This window comes from Convolutriloba macropyga, unplaced genomic scaffold (genome assembly GCF_964194025.1).
Source record: "Convolutriloba macropyga unplaced genomic scaffold, txConMacr16.3 SCAFFOLD_4196, whole genome shotgun sequence".
Classification (NCBI taxonomy): domain Eukaryota; kingdom Metazoa; phylum Xenacoelomorpha; order Acoela; family Convolutidae; genus Convolutriloba; species Convolutriloba macropyga.
In genome coordinates this window covers 9,550-15,000 of record NW_027452107.1, presented here as the reverse complement: position 1 = coordinate 15,000, position 5,451 = coordinate 9,550, and the positions used below count along the sequence as shown (strand labels likewise).

The following is a 5,451-nucleotide window of genomic DNA, read 5'->3' as shown; positions in this document are numbered from 1 at the left end:
TCACTACATTTTGCGTGGGATTGGAGATGAGGCTACTCGTTCTTGCTCAGTACTAGGCTGAAAATTAACGAAACTTCGTTACAAACGTTCACATGTTGATGTTTCCGCTTTCGCGTACTCGAAACAACATAATACTAGTCTTTGTAATTTAGTTTCATAATTTCAACTGTTCTCATGCAGAATTTTTGCTCATTCTTATCCCAAATTTTGACCTGGCTACTAGTTACACTCCTTGTACTTATTGCAAAATGACCACAAATTTCAACAGCTTTCACATGTTGCTGTTTCGGCTTTCGCTTACTACAGTCAACATAATACTCGTTGCAAAATAAGTGCTCGGCATCTGCAATTTTCCAAAGACGAAGTTTCGCCAGTTCAATTTTCGCTCGCCAATTATGGCTACTAATTCACACGGTACTGAGCTCAACAACATTAAATTTGTTCAGCAAGACTTTCACATGTTGATGTTTTGGCTTTCGCCTACTAGAAGCAACATAATACTCGTCTTGTTAGCTCATTCAATGAGAATAGCTTTTCCCGTTGAGAATTTTTGCCTTCAATTGGCGTTGTAGTGAGTTTGGCTACTCAGATCACCAAATACTTGTGACAATTCGAACCAGAAATGTTTTCAATTTTCACATGCTGATGTTTCGGATTCAACCTACTAGAAGCAGCATAATACTTGTATTCAACAATTTCTGTATCAAATCCCAGTTTTCTCTGGTGCATCTTTGCCAAACTATTCCAAACTGCCTGAGTCTGAATACCAATTACAGGTACTAGTAAATGCACGTTACTAAGGACTATATAGTTCTAGGTTACTGTACACAACGACGTTCACATGTTGATGTTTCAGCTGCCGCTTACTAGAAACAACATAATACTTATCGTGCATACCTTTCCATAACTTGTCCTTTTCAGATGCATTAGTTTCCCTTTGTCTTGGCTTCTACAGTCAGACTGGCTACTAGTAACAGCACAGTACTAATCACATATCGTTCTACAGTTTGCAGACAACTTTCACATGTTGATGTTTCAGCTTTCGCCTACTAGAAACAACATAATACTCGCTGTATACATTTGTAGTTCTCTATGTAACTTTCATGTGAAGAAGTTTCGCCAGTCTTTTTGACTGTCTCAAATCTGAGTCATGCTTAGGCTACTAGTTGCTTCATAGTACTTATCGCCTCGAGATCATTGAACAAAACTTGATTTTCACATGTTGCTGTTTCAGCTTCCGCTTACTAGAAACAACATAATACTAGTCTCATTAAGTTCCGTCTCTTTGCAATTTTCTTATGAAGAAAATTCGCCATCACAATGACTCCAGCAGTTCTTGATCAAGGAATGCAATCATTGATCAGAATGCTATTATTTGAATCGGTTCTGCTTTAAGTGTTCCAATTTTATTGGAAGCACCAACAATAGAACATCAATGTGTTCAATCGAGAGTTATATAACCCTGAATCGGACGCAGTCAACAGCCGAAGCCGAGACCGCCTTTTGCGTTAGAGAGGTCGGTAAACAAATCTTGCGATTCATACCGAATTAACACATATAGCTGTGCTCCTCTTCGTAAAGCGAGCCAAGTGATCCCCTGTTGAAGGATGTATTTGGACCAATCTAGTAGCATTTGGTTTCCAACAAGCTCTCCCAAGTTAGCTTACTTATTGGGCTTTTCAACCAATTCGGTTGGCTACAAGCATCATCAAAGTACTAGCCACAGTTTGATCGCAAAATTCTACGACTTTCACATGTTGATGTTTCGGCTTGCGCTTAGCCTACTATAAGCAACATAATACTAGTCATATCATAGAGCGTGATCAGCTTGTGACGTTCTCATGATGAAGTTTCACCAACAGTGTCTCACTTCGAGCTTAAATCCAGCTACTAGTAACTACACAGTACTGACTGCAACGATAACTTTTATCTATACCTTTCACATGCTGCGCTTTCGGCCAGGGCCTACTAACGTCAACATAATACTCGATATAAACTTTTGTTCATGATGCAGCTTCCCCATGCAGAAGTTTCGCCTTCAAATGCTCTCTTGGCCATATGACGTAAGAAAAGGTTACTAGTAACATCACAGTACTAGCCACAGTTTGATTGCAAAATTCTACGACTTTCACATGTTGATGTTTCGGCTTGCGCTTAGCCTACTAGAAGCAACATAATACTAGTCATATCATAGAGCGTGATCAGCTTGTGACGTTCTCATGATGAAGTTTCACCAACAGTGTCTCATTTCGAGCTTAAATCCAGCTACTAGTAACTACACAGTACTGACTGCAACGCTAACTTTTATCTATACCTTTCACATGCTGCGCTTTCGGCCAGGGCCTACTAACGTCAACATAATACTCGATATAAACTTTTGTTCATGATGCAGCTTCCCCATGCAGAAGTTTCGCCTTCAAATGCTCTCTTGGCCATATGACGTAACACAAGGTTACTAGTAACATCACAGTACTAGCCACAATTTGATCGCAAAATTCTACGACTTTCACATGTTGATGTTTCGGCTTGCGCTTAGCCTACTAGAAGCAACATAATACTAGTCATATCATGGAGCGTGATCAGCTTGTGACGTTCTCATGATGAAGTTTCACCAACAGTGTCTCATTTCGAGCTTAAATCCAGCTACTAGTAACTACACAGTACTGACTGCAACGATAACTTTTATCTATACCTTTCACATGCTGCGCTTTCGGCCAGGGCCTACTAATGTCAACATAATACTCGATATAAACTTTTGTTCATGATGCAGCTTCCCCATGCAGAAGTTTCGCCTTCAAATGCTCTCTTGGCCATATGACGTAACACAAGGTTACTAGTAACATCACAGTACTAGCCACAATTTGATCGCAAAATTCTACGACTTTCACATGTTGATGTTTCGGCTTGCGCTTAGCCTACTAGAAGCAACATAATACTAGTCATATCATAGAGCTTGATCAGCTTGTGACATTCTCATGATGAAGTTTCACCAACAGTGTCTCATTTTGAGCTTAAATCCAGCTACTAGTAACTACACAGTACTGACTGCAACGATAACTTTTATCTATACCTTTCACATGCTGCGCTTTCGGCCAGGGCCTACTAATGTCAACATAATACTCGATATAAACTTTTGTTCATGATGCAGCTTTCCCATGCAGAAGTTTCGCCTTCAAATGCTCTCTTGGCCATATGACGGAACACCAGGTTACTAGTAACATCACAGTACTAGCCACAGTTTGATTGCAAAATTCTACGACTTTCACATGTTGATGTTTCGGCTTGCGCTTAGCCTACTAGAAGCAACATAATACTAGTCATATCATAGAGCGTGATCAGCTTGTGACGTTCTCATGATGAAGTTTCACCAATAGTGTTTCATTCGAATTGGTTCTGCTTTAAGCTCTCCAATTGTTTTGGATGAACCAGTTTTGCCCTTCGAAGCCACTTTTGTGAGCTTTTGTGGGTCTTTACCAAGAGGATATACCTCAAGGCCTCTTTCAATTCCTTTAAGTTCTTTCAACTCCTTTACAGTTTCTAGGTTCACATAGCTGCAAACCTTATTTCTAGTTTTAAGTCTGGCCAACTTGGGGAGAGTTGGTGCAGACCGTGACCAATTCTAGTAGGATGCCACAACAAGAATGTGATCAACTTAGCTTGTCGATGAACCTGCCCCACATTCAAACAACTCTATCGCCTTTTCCTCGTATAGTTATATGCGAGGGCCTCTCATAGAGAGCGCTGTTAGCAACCTTTTCCACATAGACGATAAAGTTGTGAGTGTTTTGCACATGGCTGTTGTCATCACCACGTGACGAGTCAACTCAGCTTGACTCTCTACACTCCGACAAGCTTTGCACATACGCCTTTAGTTCAGTATGTGTCTTTAATCTGACTCCGGTGCCTCAAGCCGGAAAAATTGTCAGATTATGATCATTATCGGTTAGTCATCCCGATGCAAGATCGTATCGTACTGTCTTTGTCTACCTCCAGATTCCGAAGAACAGGAGGAGACTCTCCCAGACCTACATATCTGGGAGAATGTTCAGAGGGCGAGAAGCTGTGGATTACTCTCCCCTAAGAACTGACTAAACTTTACCCTCGTCCAAGGTAAGTTTATTTTAGCTAGCCTTCTATGTAAAGGATCTGAGGCTAAGCTGTGTTTTTTCGAGCCTTTGGCTCGGAGCAAGTTCAGTGGGCGCCCCGAGTAGCTCAACTCTTTCCCACTGAACAGCGCAACGCTCTGTCACTCGCTGGGATTTTTGCGTGTCGGTTCTAACCACGCGACTTGTGGACCTTTTTAGGCCTTTCTCATTCACAAGTCTATAGCTGGGCTTCTATAACCCAGCTTCTGAGATCTAGATAGCTGCAGTTCTGCTAGGCTGCTTTTGCTAACTAGTCTCCCTTTAAGCAGTCCCTTGCCATGACTGCTGAACTATGTATCCACACAAGTAGTTTTTGAGCTCGATACATAATTCGAGATTGGTTGCCAAGCAATCTCTAGCGACAGAGCGTCATGCGCACTACAGACATGGCCTCTACCAGCAGCCATGCCCGAAGGAATCAATCACTGATCCTTCCGCAGGTTCCCCTACGGAAACCTTGTTACGACTTTTACTTCCTCTAGACAATTAAGCTCGATCCGCTTCATCCCGTTGCCGGAGACCGAAGTCCCAACAGTAGGAATTTGCAATTCTTGCTTAACTATCCAATCAGTAGTAGCGACGGGCGGTGTGTACAAAGGGCAGGGACGTAATCCCTATGAGTTGTTGACTCATAAGTACCAGGAATTCCTGGTTCACGTCTGCAAGTTACAACAGACGATCCCCTTGAAGCGCTGTACTTTTCTCTGATTGCCCAGTCCATTTCGGACCAAGGGCTGAGTACTCAATCTAAAAGTACACAGTGTAGCGCGCGTGCAGTCCAGAACATCTAAGGGCATCACAGACCTGTTATAGCCTCACTTCATCTGCGGTATTTAATTCCGCATAGTTCCTCTAAGAAGTGTTTGAATTCACATATAGTGAATTTCATTATTTAGATGGAGAAGATCTCGTTCGTTATCGGAATTAACCAGACAGATCACTCCACTAACTAAGAACGGCCATGCACCACCGCCCATATAATCATGAAAGATATTCAATCTGTCAATCCTTAAGATGTCTGGACCGGGTGAGTTTTCCCGTGTTGAGTCAAATTAAGCCGCAGGCTCCACTCCTGGTGGTGCCCTTCCGTCAATTCCTTTAAGTTTCGATTTTGCAACCATACTTCCCCCGGAACCAATAAACTTTGGTTTCCCGGTTAATCTCTTGCCAAGTCAAGATCGACTTTGACAAATTGTAGGTTGGTATAGTTTATGGTCAGAATTACGAGGGTATCTAATCCTCTTCAATACTCTGACTTTCGTTCTTGATTAATGAAAACATTCTTGGCAAATGCTTTCGCAGTAGT

The 5,451-nt window shown here is 41.9% G+C and overlaps 1 pseudogene; it reads right to left on the bottom strand.

Annotated features, from left to right (window-relative positions):
• Positions 1 to 1,457: 1,457 nt before the first annotated feature.
• Positions 1,458 to 1,609, bottom strand: LOC142357205 (5.8S ribosomal RNA; annotated as a pseudogene).
• Between the last annotated feature and the right edge of the window lie 3,842 nt (positions 1,610 to 5,451).